Source organism: Leuresthes tenuis, unplaced genomic scaffold (assembly GCF_036924035.1).
Source record: "Leuresthes tenuis unplaced genomic scaffold, fLeuTen1.0.hap1 SCAF_11, whole genome shotgun sequence".
Lineage (NCBI taxonomy): Eukaryota > Metazoa > Chordata > Actinopteri > Atheriniformes > Atherinopsidae > Leuresthes > Leuresthes tenuis.
The window spans coordinates 19153197-19177269 of record NW_027325365.1 but is presented as its reverse complement, the minus strand read 5'-3'; positions in this window follow the sequence as shown (position 1 = coordinate 19177269).

Here is a 24073-nt window from a genome sequence, read left to right as displayed (position 1 = left end):
CATTCCAAAATCCCACAGCACATCTGGAATTGCCATACAAACCATCTGGGAATCACTGGTTTAGGCAAACAAACTGTGCAATCACTCATGATGTGATTCAATTAGAAACTACATTGGTCCTTTTATGAAAACATGAAAATAAAGTAGTTCTAAAAATTACTCATGTGATTTAATTAAAACATTTGGGCTTTTCAAAGCTGACTAATACTCACTGTAAAGAGGACTACAGCACATAATAAATCTATTGACTTCAGGCTTATTATACCACCATAACAGGTGATGATGTAAATTCCCTCTTTTGTATATGATTTCCTGTACACATTTTGCTGCAGCACCATAGCATCCCCCACCATGGTAAAAATTAAATATTTGATATGTTGAAATACAGTAAGGATTATGACACTGAGGATTAGGCTTAACCAGCTAAGCTTTCCTAATCACTGCATGTTAAACATGAATGGTGAATATGCTCAGGTGAAGCTGTTTTTAATATCAATTTAATTCCAAAAAATACAAATGAATTTGGAAAATGTACCACACCGCTTGTGTTTATGCGTTTCTTCTGGCAAGAGATGGTAAAACTTTAGAATTCAGCAGAGTGCAGCCATTCATCACTGACCACAGCGCCATGGAGTACTGTCACCAACTAGATTGCTAGAACAGCTGAGAATGGATGTGCAGAATTTGGTTGTTAGTTATTAAAAGGCAGGGGGTTACAATAGACACTGAATAGTATTTTTTTTTTCTGCTGCAGTGTTTGTTGCGGTGGACAGAAGATTAATTCAGAAGAATGGCATATGGCGCTTCAAGCTGTTTGTCAACATTTATAAGACTGCTGGTGCTTATAAAGCCTGAGTTAAAAAGTGTCCCAGGAAAACAAAGTTTGCTGCATTATTTTACTCTAATATTATTGCTGTGTACATGGAAATGCTAGAAGTAACTGGAAGTGAAATGTGTAAAAGTCCAGTGTAATCACTTGCAGTGCATTATTCGGTAACAGATCTGCTCATGACTGACTCGTGTATGAACAAGAACATAGAGAAAGATTCACCAGTGTTACAATAAACATAGTGTCACTTTGTCTAATGTAACTTTGGTAGTGGTGGTGGGGGGGTTTCCCTGATTGAGGTGTACGCTGACACTGTAGAGGTGTGTCAGGGAGACTTAAAGCCGGGAAAGTAGATGAAGTTTTTGTTACGGGAGGCAGGGGAAGAAGATGCTGAGTTGAAAAACATGTTCACCTTAAAGCCTTCTATCTTTTTCATCCTTAAGCACACATAATTCACATTGTCCTTCTTAAGTTTGTACCCCTTTTTTTCTTGATGTCTCCTTGCTCTCTTGTGTCTACTTTTCAGCTTTATCTGTACACTCCTCAATAACTCCCTGTCTTCCTCTCTGATGGCTTTTTCAGTCACTATTGATACAGGCCTATCATTGATGAAGCACTTAATTGTCATTGTTTGGATGATCCGCTCCACACAGAGGTTATTATAGTCTGTCACACACTCAGTCATGGCACTTATTTCATCTCCATGTGACTCACAGAGTGTGATCCAGTCTGTGAACTCAAAGAACTCTTCAGAGTTTCTTGATCTCTTCAAACTCTTGATCACAGGTTGCCACTGAACAATGGATGTATAGGTATAGGTGAGGAGTGTCTGATGTGGCCTGATTTTCTTAATGGAGGCTAGGTGGAAGACCTATATGTATATTTCATCTGTTTAGAATATATGCAACATTTTATTGTCTCTGGCGGAGCAGTCAACAAACTGTTGGAAAGTTGGAAGAACAAGCACTGTAATACCTCTGCCTTTGCTTTTACCATTCTTTTTGATGCCTCTGTCTGTCCATGTACTCTACTTGAAATACTCAATATTTTACGCCTCTCTGACGTCAACATTTCTCTTCAGCTTGTTGGATGTTCTGGAAATAATTGGCATTTGGAAAGCTCAATAAGCTGCTCCCGTTTGAAAGTGACTATTGCACTGGCATGACAATTCCACAAAAGAGAAACTAAAAAGTGTCAGGAGTTCGAGGAAAAATTCCTCAAGCAACACAGCCTGTAAACCAGCTCAAAAGAATCTCTCAAAAATCTGTGTTTTGTGGGAAAAAAACACTTTGAATTAATACTAATAATACTAATAATTAATAAATAAAATAAAACAAATACTAAATAGAGAAAATATGATTGGATCTGCTGCAACTTTATGGCACAATGGTGCAGCAGATCCTTATCTGTACAATCTGCATAATGATTGTTACAGATAAGGAACAAAGTTATTGAGTTAAACAGATGGGATTTTAGATGATGTAGTGGCCCAAATAGTGAAGAAGATTCAACCATTAGCTTTCACATATCCGCATTAGTGATGGAAGGGGGCATAATGTCCTGTGACAGCTATGAAATAAAGTAAACCCAACATTGCTGTGAGCAAGTATTTATCTATAAAGCCTTATATTTTGATGGCACAAACATTCAAAAATTATGACAAGCGCCCCATTTTTTCATCTTGAACAAAATATCATTTCATGCTGGATTAACTACAATATTGACCAGAAGTAAGAGAGAGTATTCTATGGGCACAATTGAAGCCTGCAGGCTGAGAGATGTTCATAAATTTACTATGTTTCAACTCACTACTGAAGGAGAAAAGGGAGAGAGGCTGAGCGCTGAAGGAAAGTGAGTCTGATTTTGACTCGTGACCTGAGGGCTGTCGCATGCTTAATCTGGGGACATTACTTCTGACATTGCAGTCTACATTGCCACGCAACACTATGATTAAATTCTGCTACTTTACATTTTAATTGCTTTATTACCATGATAGTTCAGCATGTAGGAAAGACTTATAGGTCTATGATAGTGAGGCATCCCTGCATAAGCTCCATTATAAAAGCTCAGATAGCTGCAACCAGGGCATGAACAGAAACCAGTAATCATTCAACAGAGCATTGGTTCAGCAAATCATGAATTGTTGTTCATTTGGTCTTTACATTTAGTGTATAGTTGAACTTTAACTTTTGTTGCTCCCAGATTTTAGAGTGACCTTTTGAGTCAACTTGAACTTTTTGGTTTTTATGGTTAACTCAATTTGCTTTGCCTGAAAATTTGAGGAAAATTGGTCAGATTTTGTTGTCCAGAACAAACAATAAACATCAGAAAGCGCTTCATAAGCAGTTTTGCTGTTCTCATCAACAGATGGGAAGAGGCTAGACATTATGTCCAGAGCCAAAAACAAATTCTTCCATGGATACCATTTGGAATTTACTCTAAATCCAGATTAGATAAATTAGCCCATCCCTAGAGAATTGATGAACTATATGAAAGACTGAATCATTTTTCATAGCAATTACAGTACAAGCAATAATCAATTTTATGTTTTCAGGATTATAGAAACCTCCTCCTGTCTTTTGGTTCTCATAATACTATGTAGCAAGCAAAATTGTTTTGACTGTCTGAACTCGTCTTCCCATAACATTAAAAAGCTAGTAATGCCTTTTCCCATGACATTGAATGTCCCTTTCCCATAACATTGTGTGGCCAGCAAACATAAACAATACAAATAGCAATAGTACCATTTTGTGAGTCAGACAACTCTGAGCCAGCTTCCTGACAGGTTGTGCGGACTTGTCTCTTTCTTGCAAGAAATAAATGTTTTGTGTTAATCGTATCCAGCGACTCTGAGCCTAATTTTGAGAGACTTTTTCTGACAATCAGTTTTATTGGCTTACCTTGCAACATTACAGCTTTGCTAAAACCCTGTTCAGTGTTACAGACACTGTATCTATGACTGCTCCAAACAGCCCACTTTTAGCTGAAAACATTAAACCATATAGCTTCCATGGCACATTTTCAACCAATATTTAAAACAAAGATTAAGAAGCATTAAGAACTTTCCTAAGAAGTATTGTATTGTACTTTTGTGCAAGAAAGGTTATACCTGCAGATGACCTGAAAACAAAAAGCAAACTCTTGGTAAGTGCAGTTCAGATGGTGCTTGGCCTCACCTCACTGGGGCACTCTTGGACCTGTCCTGCAGTGAGAGGACATGGGTAACTTAGACAAAACGTTTCTCTTCTTTCTAGCTAGTCTGCATGACAGATAAGCTTAACTGTACACCATCAGCTGAGTGTAGTTTTTCCTCAGTCGTTTGAAAAACATTTTAGTTGGAAATGTTGGACTCAAAATGTTGTGGCTCTGTCTATCTTGTTAGATTAAAGATTTAACTATTTCCATCCAGATAGAGTCACTAGATTACTTAGACTGTCACTGTCTACACTGTTAAATAATTTTACTCTCTGGCTTGTCTAAAAGTAAGTAAACTGCCATCAAATGGTCAAAATCAAGGATTGATATCTTATCAGTACGGTTAGGATATCAGAATGTCCGCTCGTAAAAAAAAGGAAATAAATTGTCATATTCATTGTTACTGTTACTTACAGTGCTAAAACCACCAGCCATCATTTGTGGCAGAGTAACACCCACATGTCTGTTCTGCTTTGCATTGTCAGGTTATTCTGACATAACTTACATACAACCATTCTTCATCTGTGAAATGGAAATATTGTCAAATTATGCTAGTTTTCTGAGATGATGTCAGTCTTCCTTTCTAATCTAAAGGTTTACATCAGTAAGGTATTAGTGCAGGGTGAGAAAAGCTGCCGTGGCATCTGTGCTGCAGCATAAGATAGCAAAGGTTTATGGTTGCTTACCATCTAAGACCAAACAGTTTATTTTATTTGCCATTAACAATAATGTCTATAAGAATTTCACTAGTATATCAGGTGCCGGCTGACATGGGAAGCAAGGTTCCACCAACTAGTCAGTAAATTTATCTCATCCTTAGCTTTTAATCATTTTAAAATGATATTTTCATAGATCAGCCCAGCTCAACCAGTGTAATACTGAGCAATAAATTAACTATGAATTTAATGTGGATTCATGATCTGATGGGTTAGACATGTTTTCAGTGCTTGCTCTTATGTTTTATGTGCAGACAAGACAAGGCAGACTTTTGTAAGAGTGTAAACCCAGTAGATTTGATATATACCTGCCACTCTGTTCCAAACAAACAGAAACACACCATGGGGCTTTTTGGAACATTAAGCATTTCAAGATTTGCTCTGCAGTGCAGTTTGCTGATAAAATGACCCCACAAAAGTACAATACATTTATTCATCATATTTGGCACGATGTTATCAAATTCCTTTGTTATTGTCAAAAATAAGTATCTGATAGTGTCCATTAAACTAATCGTACTATATCAGCAAAGTCAACTTAAATTTCACTTTGTTGTAACAAAGTTTGTGTTCCATCACCCAAGCCTTGACTTGGTTTAAAATGAAGTGAAAACTGCTCTGACACTCTGTTTGAACAGAATGGACATGGTTTTCATCATCACAAAGGAAATGTATATATTTTGTTAACAACACAACTTAGGAAGGAATTCCAAATCCAGCTGTATCAGGAAATGGTCAAAATTAGATCATTTTTCATTATTAAAGTGCAGAGGGAGCACCATGTTTTCGTGACAAGAAATACATTTTTGAAAACAGAAATGCTTTTTTTAAAGCGCAACATCTGCCCTGTTACTTACACTTGAGCAGATTTGAATTATTCATGTTTGAATTTGAGGTCATGCAGGCAATATGGCGTCTGACAGCAAAACTTCCCCCTCCTGATTTAGTTTGGATGTCGTTCAGTTGATTTTGATTTCTGTTGATGAAAGAAAAAAAAACCACTGTAAATAGGGCAGAACACTTTTTTTTCGCAGTTAATAAAATGATGACTGCACGGTGATGAAGAATGTCATTGCTGGTGTTAATATTGACATGATTAGCAGTTTTATAATAAAAAAAAACATTGCTTCACGGGCTTTGTTACAGGCATCACTCCCCATGATGAATAGGGGCAACAACACAGGTTTATAATTTTAGATAGAAAAACAAACATGAATGTTAATCAAATTAAGCATGAAGTGTGGAAAGTCATGGATGAATGTAACATGCATGTCTATGTGTTGTTAGTGACAAACATATAAAGAAAGAATACAAAGACGTATTTGTTAGGGTTAGCTTCAGTAAACTCTGCGTCATTGTCTACACAGATTATCCTAACTCCTCTTAATGGTTCTACCTTTAAACGCAGAAAAAATAAGAGAAATTACTTAAAATGCAATTTCCTATTTAAAATCATCCTGAAACATTTTAGCCTAACACTGACATAGAAGTTTGGGCATTTCTGAGTTCCCCCTGACCCTCAGTTACCACTCGGAAACGACCCTTTATTCAGTCTTGCAATCGCGTTGCATCTCAGTTTATAAGCATGTGTCCCTGACTGCCATATTCCACTTAAATGTAGCTACAGTAGCCCAAATTTGAGCAACCAGAGCAAACTTGGAAGGGAGGTAGTTGGCAGTTTTTTCTTTAATGCCTCTTTATGTCACTGCGTCAAAGAGTGTTACATTTATCTTTATATTACAATCCAGTTAGCTGCCTGCTGTTAGCGGATGTTGGTACAGAGTTTTTATTTTTTTTATTAGAGTCTTAGAGTGAATTGCATGACAGAGGGTTTTCTTTTCACAGCTTCTTAGTAAATACAAAAGAAATCCCAAAACAATTCTATAACAACTCTGACAAAAAAATCTGTTTGATTGCACCGCTACAGTCTATGATGTGCTGTTTTTCAAGCAGCCTCAGCTTTTTAATTACTTCTCTGTGGAATCTGAAATCATCGCTTTATTGTTGACAAGTTGTGTTGTGCTTTTCTTTTTTCCCTCCGCATCAGTGTTCGCAAGAAACAATGCTGATAGCTCGAAATCTTGAAGATATCATGCACAGTAACCGATCGTGACTAGTGTGGAATCGCAAGAAAGAAAAAAAAAAGGGCAATTAGCATGCTTCTACCATCACAGCGAACAATTTCCATGATCACCAGCTGCTGCCTGTTAGTGTGTACACCTGTCTAACTAAAGCCCCATGCATGGTGAAAGCCTCAGTGGCAGTCCATGGCTCTGTGCCCTCTGATTGCTCCTAGTTATCCAAGGTTTCTGCTGAGCTGACAGGCTAGACACACGGGCCAGATGGTCAGGGCTCAAAACCAGTGCTCACAGTTTACAAGGCCACTTCCAGAGGTGCAACACAAAGATAATAAAATGGATGACTTATTAGAAGCTATCCCATCAAATCATGTCCAGTCAGCAGAATTCCATGTTCTGACCCTGACATCACTAAAATGATCTGCATCTACAGCACCAGGGACACCTACACACCTAGTATGAGCCAAAACCTTTGTCTGGTATTATATAAGTATATCTATATATGGCTTTATCAGGCTTGAGCACTTCAGTCTGTTATCAGATGTATAGACTGTAGCTATTTTGTATCAGGGTGAGTTATCATTCAGGTCTCTCATCTCGCTGTAGTTGTAAGCATTGTTTTGATTATCTCTCTTAAAATATCTTTAACATTACATAAATAGCTATTTTTCCTCCTCAAAGTGGAGTGTGGTCAGTGGTGAGGATATTGATGGAGTAATGTGTTATTAATTGAATTTGAAATTAGTATAATTTGAACAAACATAACCTCGCTATACAAGCTCAAATACAGGGTTTTCCTCTTAGATGTATTAATAATAGAGCAACTATACAGCAGCCCTCTTTCCTGACTCCAGCGGCTTGAGACAGCTTTCTTTGAGAAATGAAGGAAATCATTGGCATCTTCCAGCCCCAGGTCAAACTCATCAACGTGCGCTGCACTGATGAAGGGGGAGTCGAATGCTAATGAAGGTGTCCTTGACTCACTCACATCGAGTTAGGTTATCTCCCCTTATGATTTAAGGAGAGCTTGACAACCCAGCTGCCAATACAGTGCAGCTTTCGTTGCATTTCCTATGCCTTGTTATTTGCGTTCATTTTCATGTGTATGTTCTGCTGTGTAGCTCTGTGGTCAAAACAAAAATCTTGGCTCTTACAGAAAACTGTTTTCGCACAAAATTGCCTATCACTACGTAAAAAATCTGCATACCGTATTTGGATTTCAACTGGATTGAAATTGAATACATAATTCTTTTTGAACCACTGGAGCTTTCCAGTAACATCAGCCTTTTGGTCATTTGTTCCATCCCTATGGTAGGAAGTACTTCTGAAAGCTACTGAAAGCATAGTCATGGATACTGTAGAGATATTCATGGTCCCTTGGTAATAAATTATAACTGTTGTGTCCCCTGACTTTTCCTCCAGTCCTATCATTAACATGATTATTTGTGGGTCAAATCATTTCTTCCACGACATTGCAATCTTGACCTTTTCTCTTGTGCCACCAGTTGGTCAGCACTATATTTTTTCTGTCCTGTGAGGATTTAACTTTCCTTGTTGTGCCATTACTATTGGGAAAACAAGGAAAGTTGATCGGCTTATAATCAAATTCCTGCAAAACTAATAACATTACTATAAGCTTCAGAGCAGCTGATGTCAGTATTTTGGTTTCATCACCTTCTTGCCTGCAGGCTGTACAAAGTGTTGCAGCCAGCCTTCTGACTAGAAGGAAACAGGGTGATCGCATCACACTTGTACTGGCCTCCCTACACGAGCTTCCTGTCAATCTCAGGATCTGGTTGAAATGGTATTTCAGCTTGTTTTTCAGTATCTCTAACTGCAAAGAGCCACACTGCTTGTTCAGTTTTTTTTTCCTTTACAGTCCAGCCAGAGCACTCTGGCCTATAAACCAATTTCTCTTGGACATTTCCAAGTCCAGGGTCATAAACAGAGGTGACTGAGCCCTTTTGGTGGCAGCTCCTAATATGCGGACAAGCTGCCTTTTCACTTAAGAGCTGCCCGGACCATTGATCATTTTGAAAAACAGCTGAAAACCTATTTCTTCTTGCTGGCTTTTAGTCCTGTTTGAGCAAGATATTTTGGCTTTTGCTGTACAAGCATACTTTATCAACATTAATCTTATCATCTTTGATAAAGTTAAATGTTTTTTCTTAGCTCATATTAACTGCTGATTTCATTATTGCTGATTAGATTTGTTTAGCTCGTACAGCACTTTGGTCAACTAAAGTTGCTATTGAATATGCCACTAAAAAAATATTTGACTTGGCTTGACTAGTAATAATAAACAAATATTGATATCATAATCTAGGATGGTGAGCTACCACAGCTAAGCATGTATAATTTATTTTTTTTCTTCCTCCAGAAATAAAGAATGAAGGAAAGGCTCATCTGCTCAGCAGTCCATCACTTCTGCACATGTCAGGTCCTGTACAGCTCACTCCCCAGCTCTTCCCAGCAACGGCATCCTTTATCTCAAAAAGTTACCGCTACAAGAGAAATTAATGAGCATGTTGTTGGTTATGTGGTGAATGAGGTGCTACAAACTGTGCAGTTGCCATCTTTTCTTAAGATTACTGATGAAAGTCCTTTAATTTGTTGTATGACCCCACAGGCTTGGTTTTGTGTTGATTTGTAAACTAAATAATTCATGGAAAAAGTGATTATATCTATGTATCTATCAATAAAAGTGATATTGTATCTATCATTCCTGCTATCAGCCCTCAAAGTGTCTGAGTGAGATAGAGCCACTATGTTTAGAGGTAAGAAATGGCTTTATTTATTGCCAAAGGGCACAGGAAGTTGTATTTATATTCAGCAAAACAAAAGTACTTTAAATGGTGACTTTTCACAGGAGATAACATCATAAATTGCTTTGTAAAGGCTGTAATCCTGTAATCTAATTATTTATTTATAAAAATAAGATTACCTAGCATTGCTTTTAACCGGCTTCATATCATGTTGGCATTGTCATCAAATGTTAAAATACTGTTAGTATGACTTTCCAAATTATCTATACCTTCTCTATGAGAATATCTCTGCTCTAAAGATAATGCACAATGTCTCAGTTCCACTTCATAACTGAATAACCAAGAGAGAAATATATCCAATGTCAATTGCTATAATACTTTATCTAAATCTTTAATGGTGTTTTCAATCAGTGGATGACAATCAAATGTAGATGGATCCTCTTTAATTTAAAAAACATCTTCCATCAGTCTGATCCTCATAACTCATGTTTAAGGAAGTCTATTATGGCATGAACAAAGGCAGTCTCTGAAGTCCTTGAAAATAATAATTGATTGGAAAAGGTTATACAGACATAAGGACTCCACCAATCAATGACAGAGATTGTGTTCAAATGTAATTTTTTTTAATCGCTGCATATATGAAGATATGCTATAATGTCACAAAGAGGTTACAGGATTACACAGTATACAGGATTTTTGGAGATCAGGAGAAGGTTTCTATTCTCCGAAAAGAACATGGCTGGCTTTCTGGTTTTTGCAACCAAACTGTTTGCATCCACCTCTGGATGCAAACAACTCTGTGAATACATTTCTACGACTTAATTAAGCCCTTTGATAGTCTTTTTGTAAAGTTGTTTCATAATTCACTTGACATTACTCATCCAAACGCAATAAAAATGCTTTGAAAGGATCTTAAGTGGGTAGTTCTTGTGAGGAAACCACCGCTATGTCAGAGTTGATGCTATTCTACAATGAGGAATGGATTAAAACTACCTTTGCTAGACAAAGTGGTCACACATCTGCATATTCTTGCCATACACAGATAAGATAAAAATCTGGATATCATTCCAGTGACCATGTCCATAATTCTTTGTCCATTTCTTTCTCACCTTTTTCGCAGGTATACGAAAGAAGAACTGTAAAGGTTTCCTGAACTTTCAAGCCTAGCTGTGCGTGCTTACAAATTCCCTTCAAACTCGCTCTTAACTGTGCTCAAGCACATTCCCCCTTTAAGACCATATGATGCCTTTCGTCTGGGTTGTGTTCCCTGTGCGCCTGTAAGAAATGCCCATCTCTGAAGAGCCACTCAGAGGATTCTCTGTGTTGGGAATCAACAGAGCGTGTGATATATCCCAAAGGCATTTTGTCGGAAACCAACTATTAGGTTCAAGGGACATCCTCCACCCCCCACCCCCAAACACTCCCAACAACCTACGACCCCCCCGTAACAGCTATCCACAGATGGGCACACCTCTATCAGCATAGCCACTGAAAAGACAACAGGCAGTGAGCCGTGGTGTTGTGTTTATATGAGAAGAGCACAGCTTGATCAGAGACACTATGCTTATTCCATATAGGAACAGTGTTGTATTTTCTCTTTAGAATTTTAAGAAGCTGCTAAACACACAGTTGGTAAATACTTAACTTCTTTATAATATAATTGATGATCTAAGAAGTATCCATTCACTATACAATATCCATTGAATTTAATCTGGTAAGTTATCAGAATTGATGAAACATTGACGGGTCTGATGTCATCAGCAGGACCACTGCCATAATGTACACAGCATCGCTTAAAATACTGTATGGATGTCGAATAAAGAAACAGTCAACTTGATTTCTTTTGTGTCACAGCACTCAAACTTGCCACCCACAATTGAATGAGTAAAACTATAGAAAAGAACAGATGACAGATCGTCTTTCCATACAGTTATTTAAATCCCTTCAGGCTTGTGATACCATGTCAACAGCCACTTCAAAGTCTTCACCGAAAACATTTTTTTTAATTATTACTGAAGCTACATGATGAGCAACAATGTGTGCACAATACAAATATATCTTTGTATAATTTTTTTAATTCTTGATATTTCAAGTGATGATTTACATCTTAATGGAGTGTGTTTCTAAAGAGTGCAGAGTGAAATCTGCTGTAACTGTGATTTATGTGTTCTGAGTGTCACTAAAATCATGTTGATATATTTACCATCTGTTATGTGTTTTTCATGCCAAAAGTAGCCCAAGGCAAGCCTCCACATGTGTCGGTCATATGCAATTTTTTTGCGAAGTCTACTGATGCAATCAAGTTATTTCCATTCAGCTCATTTACTCTCAACAGCAGCCAGATAGACCTAAACAAGTTTGTTTGTCTTTATTGTTCAATGTGATGACAACAGTTGCAAAAATTGCAACTGAAATGTCTACCTATGTCTATAACAAAGTTTTTCTCTTTCATTTTGAGATCCCTCTTCATTGTATTCATAGTAAACCTCCTAAGATAGTAAGAAAACACCATAAATAACTATTCTGAACCTCACTGAGTTTTCTATACCGTCTTTCTTGTTGCCCTCAAGCCAAGATTAGAGCACTCAGTTTGCATTTTCACCAAAACCCACGCAACATCACAAACCCCTGCTTAAAGGACATCAAGGCCAGTCAGTCTGAAGGATTTCAGCATCTCTTCAGTGTCTTGCTCATACACTCAAACAAAACTAGCCTTCAATAGAAAAATATTCCAAGTGCTGATATGCATCATCATATCGCTGTGGCTTTGTCATCAGAACTGTCTGAGGTGAATGTCTTTTAACTAATACAAAAAATACCATCTTGTGCCGTCCTCATTTGTTAACAGAAATATGTGCGTTCAATAGTTGGTTGAATTGTTTTGGTTCATTTAAGAATTCACCAGAAAATGATTGCTAATGCAGACTAGTGTTATTTATCTTTAATAAACTTGATTCTTCTTTGTATTTTCACACGGTTCCTTTTAAACAATGCATCACTTTCGTCTCTCATGGCACTTTACTACAAAGTACAGTGGGTTGAAATTGTCAGGTGTTCCATGTAACTACAGATGAAGGGGGACTGTCGCAGCTGAAGGATTTCGTCAACTCCCACTATTCTGCAGAGGTGCTACTTGAAATGCATGAACATATGTTAACTGTGATTTTGTCTCACCTGCAGGCTTTGGTTAATCTGTGCCAATTCAAACTGTTGAGTTGCCTGAATCCCAGTTTTATTATGCAGATTCTGGTCCCATTTCATGTAAAATCATGCAGTCTCATATTGTACACGCTGTTGTTTATTCCATGTTTATTCTAAGCCTCCACTCCAGCAGCAGTCAAGGTCGGTTATCTTTTCAGGTTGTCCAACTGCCTATCTTTCCCGTTTTCCTGTAAGCGTTATCTCTTTCTTCAAATTTGGCACAAGCATTCACCTGTACTCAAGGATGAACTGATTGAATTATATTGGTCAGAAGCCACCGTCATGGATGTCTCATTCTTGTGAGCAGCAATATCTAGTGGTACATTTTTTTTTACATCTACCACAAATTGTCATTGAACTTCAACTTCACAACTCAGAAACTGAAGGAAAAACTGTGGCTGCCTTTCACATTTGATCAGACACTGAACTTGTGACAATAATTCCATTCAATCAACTCTGTGAAACTGGGGTTATTGATTAAAAAAAAAGTTTATTTAGAATTAGCAGGACAAACATGCTTGGGGTCTTTGTTTTGACTATGTTATTCTGGATTTACAGGCATATAAACTGTAGGGACATGGCATTTTGACCATGTCAACAAATTTTTTACGAGGTAGAAATCATGCCTACAAAAACAAAATAAAAGGGATATTACCAGTAAATGTAACCTTTAAAATTCAGTCATAAGTTATTTAGTCATAAGTGATTAATTTTTTACCCACTTCATCCAAATCAGGTTCAGGGGGAGGCTAAAACTTATCCCTTCCACCTCTGGAAGAAAGGTAGGGTACTCCCTGGACAGCATTTCAATATTAATCAGGTCTTATTCCTTAGTACATCCTTTTATTACACATGGGGAACTCAAAATGAAATAAGGATGTAGACGAACAGGTTGAGGGAGAAGCAATAGGATGTCGAGCAATCTCAGGTGAGGTCTTAAAAGGACAGTCAGATCAAAAGTGCTATTATGAATTAATAGTGAATTAATATGAAAGAATAATAGGCTGATGTTGTTGATAGACACCAACTTTTCTATCTAACAGTTACTGTTTGTGAGTATGATGCTGGAGCAAAGGGAGTGCATCAGCAAGTAAGAGTAAATCATACCAGAGGGTAAATGTGGGGGTTGTTGTGTACCTACCAGTGTTGGGACTGAAACTGTGCCCTTGGCTTTGCATGAACAATCTACATGCAAAAGACATCGTCTGAATACTAATAATATGTTACGGTTAGTCCAGGGACTACAATGAAAAATATCTCCTTGACGAGGTCAGTCTGTGTGATAATGGAAACCTTTGACTCAGTCATTAAGTATGTTATTAACACAATAAATCTAGAGATAAATTAAAAATAAGTCTATTGAAATGTAACCGTGAGCTGATCATTACATCGACTCACCTAATTTGTCAACGCGAATCTGTCAGTAATGACAATGCTAACCTTAATTTGGCCCTCTTGAAGTTCAATTAAGTCTGTGTGATCGCTCATATTGTTACTGCATGTAAATCAGTATCTGCTCTCCCTGCTTCCATTTTTGATACTCTGCATTGCAGATAAAGGAAAATGGAATTACAATGATACTGCATGGCATCATACTTCCATTCCAATAAATCATTTCTCATTGTATCATTTTTATTATTGTCCAATATTTGTCCAGATATTTATGCCACACACACCAGCTCACGTTGTGTACTTTCTGAATCATATCATAACCTACAAATCGGTAGGAGACCCCAAAGTCTTGCCACTGTGCTCTGTCGTTGCCTGTATTGTTTTTGTTGGGCTTTACTGCTTTCTTGAATGATACTGTTAACTTCTGTGGTGACGTAGCTTGTAGTCTTGCTGTATATTCCTATCTTACTAACAGTCCGTGTCCTTGTAATGATAAATCAACCACATACCGTAGCTGACAAAGTGAATATGACAGAATTGATTTGAAAAAAGAAAAAAACTCTAGAGTAGAGTGCAGCCTTTTCCATGGATGCTGAAGAGAATTTTCTGATGAGAATGATGCAACAGTTTGGTTTTGCTGGTCTACACAGAGAGATACATTGTCTCTATTTTGTTTTTATTTACAACTTAATGTAATTTATTTCATGGCATCCATAAGAATATATTGATTACCATTCAAAAGTGGAATCCTAAAAGGTTGACTGGGATTTAGGATTTTGTAACATTCTCCAAGTGAATGCTCTTTCCTCCACCCTCCCCCCTGAAGTCGGTGACTAAAACCATAAAAAGCCCTCTCTAGAATCATAGTTTGGTTTGTCTGTACTGCTCCACTGCAAAAACATGGTCATGCAACATGGTGGCATCTGTAGATATAGAGCTATATAGATAAAGAGATATGACCATTCCACACTAATAAAAGCATACTTTTGAACATTAAATTTGTGCAAACTGGTAAGCTATGTAATACAAATATGGTCCGACCGTGTTCCAAAGAGCTTCTTGTCATGTCAGGGCTATTTGGCTTTCTCAGTCCTTAAGTAATCCATAAATATTCAGTGGAGTAGATGTCAATGTGACTAACGAGGGAAGTCTATGACAGTCAGCACTCCTTGGTCTTCATTGGTCTGCAAGTTTGTTCAAAGTCTTGAGGTGTCTCCTGTGGTCAGTATCCCGTCGCCGTATGAATTCTTCTCTACAGGGATGAAAACAAAGGGTGAAGTATGTCTCTGAAGAGAGGAGTGGTGCTTCTTCTTTGTAACAGTGTCATTGATTCTGTGTTTAACTTCCAGAGCAGCAAAACATTTCCTGACACCTTGTAGGTTTGATACACTGATGTATCAATTTCCTTACATACACCAATATGTTACTGCCCTTAATCTAAAAAAAATAAATAGGACTCTTATTTTCCCTCAATGTGAAACTTTGGCCTGTTTCACCCCATACCAATCATTTAGCCTGTTTGACAAATGATGTTTATCTCAGTCCTGGTCCTGATAAAATCCACAACCATCTCCTTGGTCTTTCCAACACATTCTATGATGGCTGTGTTATCTGAAAATTTCTGCAGATGACAAGTTAAGTCATTTGCAGGGCATGTAATACTGCCATTATTTCAGAGTCCCTGCCATCTCTGAGACACAGTAAAGGTGTCATTTGGCATTGGTTTCCTGATAAACATGCCTCAACAGTATTACATGCTGACAGCAGATGTTCTTCTGGAGTGTTAACCTATGAGCAAATCATACGGTATTTGTAAAGAGCTTGGGAAAGGAGGGCAAAAGGCAAACGTCTCAGACTCAGAAAAATAATATGAGTTTGGGCAGTGGCTTTTTAACTTCCCCATGTGGAATTTTCTTTTCTCTTGTAATTTACTTTAGATTTCACTCACTGCTTGCCTATGTTTACATTTCACAACCATTTGGGTAGTTTTGGACAACATGATATTCTGGTTTGGATTAGGCACTAAAACAGCTCGGTATGGTTTAGAAAAATTCATGTTAATCCACTGGATTAGATAATGACACATACGTTTATCTTTTCACTACCTTTACCCATCTGCAATACTTTGTCATACCAAGGGCTCCAGACAAAATGATAGCATATGACTTCTTCCTGACGTATCTCAACTTTGTGCTTCTATACTGATGTTCTACAACACTATGACCCTCTGACTAATATTGAGTAGGTGTTACTAGTCAAGGCATGGACAAAAAGACCCCCACGATCATTCTGTAGTGTCTGCTGCTGTGATGTTAGCAATAGATTCTGTGGTCCCTGTGAGTTGGGTTTTGTGCATTGGGCTTGCTTCCTACAGATTCTATCTATTGGTTTCTTGGGGGTTTGGCAGCTACGTGAACATCTCTCTTCGTTGAGTTCTTTGAGTTCTTCCTGTACCTTTTATTTTTATGAGCTTAACTGTTCTATCACTGGGTGACATGGCTCCTGTGGAAGAGTGTCGCTGCCATATGGGATAGGTGCCAAGTGTCAAAACATCCATGTCAACTCCAGGATGTCAGGTTTTCCCAACAGAACATTGTATTGTAACAAGATGAGTTACTCTGTTGACCTATCAGTGGTTGTAATGTTTTGGTTGATTGACATATGGTACGATAAAATAGTAATGCCATATTATGAGAATAGAATTGAATATTACCTTTATTGTCATTGCACATCATGTATACAATGATATTGCAGAAGCTGAGGTAAACCATCAAAAGTAATTTAGCAGTAAAAATGAAACAATGTAAACAGATTGTCACATTGTTGATGCCACAAAGGAAGCAGCATGTTGCCCTCCCAAACCTGCAGCTTGATAACATTTAAGGCTTTCCAGCTGCGTAAATACTTTTTTTAATGTCTACACTCGAAAGTTTGTAATTACAAACATGTGTTATAATTTGTATTCCCAGAGCCCAATGACATCATAACACTATCAATGCTATGTACTCACACTTCACAGAGCTCATCCAGAGCCACAGAAGACATTAATCAGCTGTTTTCACAGGTTTCTTTCAAGCAATGACAGTACAATTCGATTAAGTTCACCTTTAAAACAAGTGTTGGCAAAGTGGACATCTTATCATGGGTAACAATTTCAGATGTAAGCCATTTCATTTAAAGGACTGAGCTTTGCTCTAGACCATACAGAAGGATAATCTCACAAACTCTACCATAATCATTATTCTCAAACTCAGTGTAACACATCGGACTTTGTGTGTGCATGTTTGCACGTGTGTGTGCACATTAGACCCGCAGTGAACATCCAGTACAGCTGACTTGCACACACCAGATCGCAAAGCTGTGACAATCTCAATGACTTCTCTTTGTAATCCAATGAAAGTGAAGCACTCCATCAAGGAGAAAATGATAGATGAATGCGAGTGAAAAAAACTGTGAAATTGTGGAAAAGGTTTGACGAATAACAAGGTTGACAAAGGGGGCATCCATTTCAGAAAAGGCTGTTATTTTCATTTACGTCTACAGAGGAGAGATTGGTTAGTGTGGAATGGGGAAGGCACAGGGCAGCTTCATCCGTGTTTCCATTCCCATCACTCTGTCATGCTTGTTTCATGCCACAGAGAGGCTTAAACCCATTGGCCCATTATTATTCAAGTATAGCTGCTGTCTGACTCAAGGACATGGGCATTATGAGGAGAATAAATTTACAGCTTACATCAATGCAACACAGATATCTGTTCCCACCATAGTTTAACATCTTATTGTTCTAAAAATGTGTCACACGGTTTTACTTTCAATCTGTTATTTCAGCATCGAAAATGGAAATACTTGCCAGATGGCATGTACTTACAGGAGAACTTCAAAGCTATTAGATCGCATGTGCAGTAATGTGTTAAATTCTACATTTAGATAGAAGTAGAGTTGGTAAGCTAAGCCAATTCTATATTGCATCATGTTGCAGAAGAAAGGTTGATTGATGTTTAATGTATATTGGGCATACAGGTGGACCAGCTCTGTGGGTGGGAAATGCTCCTCTGCTGCTTGCAGCAGAACATGCCCCACTCTGCAAGAAGACGCCCCTGTGCCATTAGACATATAAATATAAAGTGCAGGTAGGTGGTTATGCTTTTCTGCCTCTCAAACTGAAAAGCTCCAGATTAGAAGACCAGTGCCACCCAGTGGCAAGAATCTGCATAAGTCACTCTATTTTGCAATCGTATGCAGCAATGTGGGATGCACATTATCAGCACTGTATACCTTAAAGATGTTTCTAATTGAATTGCCACTGGTACCACTTACAGTTGAGTTCTAAAAACAGTCCTGGTTTTGCAACAGGATGACTGATTCATTATAATATGAAAAGTAGATTTTAAAATTGATTGGATTGCCTCACCAGCAGTACTGTTTGATAAATGGTTCAGATCTCCTTTTGTCTTCTTCGATGCATAGGTGTGAAACTAATACCTTGCTGTGGGTTCACAATTCTTTACATTTGTGAAAACAGTAACCCACTTAGCCATGCTGGGCTCCTCAGAGTAATTATGTTTAGTTGTACCCACAGAGGTGACTCCCAAAAGAACAGCAACATGGACTGTAGAATTCAGGAGCAAACTAAACAAACTTGTGCTTATCCATCCTCCTTCAAAACTACATTTGGCCAAACAAAATGTAAACTCATCAGTAAACTAACAAAAGCTTAAAGAAGTTAAAAGCTAAACCAGCTTAATATTTATTCATTCATACTTAGAAATGCAACTATTAAAAAAAAGTAGATTCAATTAAGGTTGTGGTCAAGGGGAAAAGTTAAACTACAGATCAAGACCTTCCATAAACAATAAAAGTATTAATGAAAGTCTATTGAAGGAAATAACATAAAATGGCATGCAAACAAGCATGCCAATGAATCGCCTTCACAAAAACATGTGGATATTATTTCACCCACTGAAGCTCTGAGAATTCAAGTAGGAAAATAGATTAGCAAAGAAACAACTCGTGAATTATTCATGACTCATTTCCTTTTATGTTTTGAAATACTCAGTAGTCACTTAAAAAGGTACAGTAGAATTGAGTTTGTTCAGTATCTGATAACAAGAATGCTTTACAGCTCAACTACAAATTGTCTTAGTAGTGCAAATTTATGTCCAACAGTATTCACTGAAGTGCGTTTGTTTAATAGCACAAAAATGTTTGTTAACAAAAGCTTAATAAGTTCAAACAGTAAATTAGATACCTTAACTGATACACATTTGTTCTTTTATTGGGAAATTTGTGGAAATTTTCTAAAGCTTTGCTATGAGCAGAGGTACGGCTTTTGCTTGTTGCTGAAATGAGTCATCTGAATGAGGACCTGATTGTCCATTATGAGAAACTTGCACCCCTAATTTGCTTGTAGAAATGTGTCAGAAAATAAATTTGCATATATATTACTAAACCTTCAGGATCTAAGTAGCTCGGGCAGAATTGAAGATGGTTTAGCTACAAGATTGAATTATATTCTAATTGAATCCATGGCTTGTCTTTCAAATACACAAAAGATTGAGATGTGTTTCTGCATGGCCGCAAAGTTTGTCAAATAACCAATTTTTGTCCGTGTGCATATGAGTCTGCAAAGACAAAATTGCTAAATATTACTGTTCATATTATAATAGCTTATTGCAATTTGTCTTTTTCTGTTTGGAACATTTCAACAGAGCCTGAAAACTCTCGATTCCATTCTTTATGCAGTATCTCCCCAACTCTCTCTGACTCCATCTACCCCTCCTTCCATGCTTCTTATCATTCTCTTCACCACGCACTGTACTGTCCAACTGATGATGAATGGCCATGTTGCTGGAAGCCAAGATGCGTTCTCACAGAGACCACATGAATGCCACACTTTCAGTACCTCTCCAGAAAGATTCATTACACTAATTAAAGTTCTGTTTTCTCCCATTCTTCCACAGAAGTCACTCCCTGCAATCACTCCAGACTCTCAACAGAAGCAGGGCCCGCTGTAGTTACGCTGGCATTGCCAGTGGGTGACAAGACTGGGTTTCTATTTTTATCAAGGTGGACATCAACAGCTCAGATAATCAACTCCAACAGATTGCCCTCTAACAAACAAATTGCTTCATTTAGGCATGAAAATGATTGAGCAAAAGGATGACAAACACAGCAGAGTGTATTTATCAAAGCTGTTTTCATGAGACACAAATCACAGCTGCTGGATCCACATGAAGATTGCTTTGTTATAGTTACAATTTGTCATTGACATGTTACACTTACTACAAAACAAATCTGTAAGATGGTAGTCAAGATGGATTCAACAAGTCAGCCATTACCTCTGGATGAAATTGCAAAGACATCTTATGACTCCGCTGCACATGCTGAAGCTTTTAAGGTTTCTGACATATACTGTCATCTAAAACAAAATGTCTAATTTTAGATCAATTTAGTTCAACATGCTGTTTTTGTGTGTTGATTTTCAACCTGATACCTGTATCAACAGGTGACAAAGTAAAACAAAAATATGAATAAATGAGAGTAGAAATGGAGAAGATTTTAATTGCTAAACAGAACTCTTCATCACCTTAATAGCGTCACATAATGATGAATACCTTTAGTGCTGTTTGCATGAGGAAATAAGGATCTGTAGCGTGTGTGTTTTATGGGCATTGAAGACCTGGCCTGTAAATGTCAATGCTGTCACTCTGCAATCGTCTTTCTGCATGCTTTACATAGAATTCACGGCAACCAAAAATCCAGAGTGGCATTTTGCTGTGAATTTAAAACAAAGAGAAAGGCATGAGAAATATAAATCCCAGCTAGATGATGCCAGAAAACAAACACACACACACACACACACACACACGCACACCAATGTCTGCAGTGAGGAAGCTAAAGCTTATGTTCACTGCTCCTGCTTCAAAATTTGTGTGGATTTTGACCTCCCAAATCAATGAGAAATATTGACAAAACAAAACATAACAAAAGTAAACAATCAGCTATAATCCTTTTTCTTTTTTTTTAATAAACCTGATCTCACAGAAATAGGTAAAACAAGCATAACATCTTTTACAAGCATTTTGAATTTGTCGCACAATGTATGTGGAAATATATTCTGGCACCACAAAAAAATGTGAGAGTCAATGTCAGTTAATGGCTTTGTTGTGGTGAAGATGGACATGCTGTGGTTAGACATGAGGTGGAAACGTGACTTAACATGTCGAGGTGAAATCATTCTCTCTTCACATGATTTGAGGAGACACAGTTGAAGCTTTGAATGGCGCTCTACTCTTTCTAATACTGTGTAATTTTGTTATATGTGTGGTTTTCTAACATTAATTAAATTGCCATTGCCACTTTTCAAGCACTTGTGTTGCATATGCAGCACATGCACTCATCCATATCTAGCGCTATGTAAACTTCCTTCTCAGGTTATGTAGGGTTGTAATCACATGGTTTACATATGTAGTTGAGGTTTATTCCTGACTCTTTAACTAGCTGACTTCCTTCATGAATAACGCTGACCAAGCTTCTAAACTGCTTTTATCTACTGCTGGTGCCCTGCTGAAAATCACATGTATTTTGTTGTGCCTGCCAAGTGTCTCTCATACATGTTCACAAGCTGACACAGACTTTCTGCACCTGTTGTAGCTGCCTTCTAATACTGGTGCAGAGGCACTTACATGCACATACGCATCAAAATGAACAGCAGTGACGAGCAAAAAGTCAAGTTTTCTTAACCAAAAGATTCATGTGGAAACATCCATCATGAAAAGCTTGTCACTTTCTGTAGTAATACCGTAGGATTTCAATTTAGTGGGGGGAAATCTGGAGATTGCTAACTGAGAGAACTCAAATGCAAATATCCAGCTCAACTCCCAACAATATGTTAGAAAATACATAAGTGTACACAGACCTCTTTCTCTGGTATGAATGCAATTACATTTCTATTAGCATTATCGTCACATTAGCAAATGCTGTAGCTGTTTGTCGCTGCCATAAGAGTCAGTCTACTGTAAAGTTAATTATTGTGAGTCAGTGCGAACATTCAATTGATTTTGAAAATATTTGTGTAATTTCAAATAAAGCCAATAGAAAAAAAGAAATCAGGAAAAGATAAAAATCCAAATTAGAGGTTCAACTTTGAAAACTGAGGGCTTGGAATCGGCCAAGGGAGTTGCACAAATGGGGCATGTTCTAGTATTAACTATACCGAAACATTTTAGTTAGAGTTATAAAAGTTTGCACATCTCTGCTTAAGAAAAACACAACAACAACAACAACAACAACAAAAAAACAGATAACTTTACATTTTCTGAGACCGTCATATATTGTGCATCTGGCATCTTTTGGGCCAAACCAGTAACTGTATCTTGCTGGCATGCATTTATATTTCATAACAAAAGCAAAAGAGACATGACGTGGTCCACCGCAAAACTCATGGAAAGGTTAGCTGTTTGATAAGAAAAACATGTGAAGTTGATTGGACTTTGACTTTCATCCCAATTTCATCCAATCGTCAACAACCGGCATCTCTAACCATGTGGATATTTCCCTAGCCATAGCCGCAATGCTTTGTGAATCACTACTTTGTCCAAACATTTTCTAAACATAAGTATTGTGTTAAGAAATCATAAAATTACCCTTTTCAGTGAACCATTTTTAGAATCGTCATGCAATTTAAGGGAATATTTGTATAATCCCTGTATGCAGTAAAAGAAGAACAAAAACAAACTCTTGTACATTACATCACAAAGCTGCATGGATCTATCCCAAGGCATTAAGATGTGACTAACCTCCAGGGCAGGCCAAATGTAATGCTCTATTTTTTTTGTATTTTGGCTACTTCACATTTCATCAACCACACAACATTGTACTGCTGCAGTAGACCCAACCTTAACAATTGTTTGGGGCCATCTCAAATCAAAGATGATGGTTTAATTAGAAGAAAGTCTAGCCTGCTACCCAATACTCACACAAATTCTCTACTCACATTTGCGTCCTTTGAAAGATGATTATAAAACAATCGAGAAGTCTTGGGTTTCTTCTACCTGCCTCTGTCCTTGAGTTTTTTTGTCAGGCTTTAACCCCAGCAGCACAGACTATCACCCAGAGCCCGAATACATAAGAATGTACACAGCAGGCTTAGGCAACTATAGAGACACTGATGAAAAGAGACTGAAGGTCGAATGAGAGCTGTGCTGCAGAGAATTTGATTTAGGAGCACAGTTTCAAGATTGCTCCAAACAGTTCGAGACCTCCAGTTTGCAACAGAACCAAAACACATTACTGGGCATGGTAAAATCACTAAACACTTCGACTCTCATGTAAGGTACATTTATCACTCATAAAACTCAACACTGACTGTGCACTTCATTTGGTTTTTCAAAGAGGCCCGTGTCATTAGGTCCTGGTACTTAAAAATCAACACAGTATAATGCAGTTAACTGTCTTGTTTATTGGTGCTTTCTTGAGAGTTTTACCACCGTCCTCTGCTCGAGTGAGATTTCATACCACATTGTCTGTTCCCAAAACAAAGGCTTAGAAAATTGGCATTGCCATCAAAGAAAAAAAGTCTGTTATTCGTAGAGTGGTGTATATGCTTGAAAGATTTTCGCAGAAGTCTTTTCATTTCCCTGGAAGCAACATTAAATCCTATTCAGCCAGACCAGCCATATTTTCATCCAAATGAGAGCCAGAAAAGAGCCCAGTTGTTACTCTCATCAGGATTTATTGGTTCTCTTCTTGACAGTTTTAAGGTGCTAGATGATAATCTTCTCATTAATATTAGATTCATTGTTCCAGCCGCCCTTGATGGCACTTAATGCATGCAGCGCTACTTTCTTTTATTACATCTCCTCTGTTTGGTTTACAGTCATATGGATTCAGTTTGGGTGA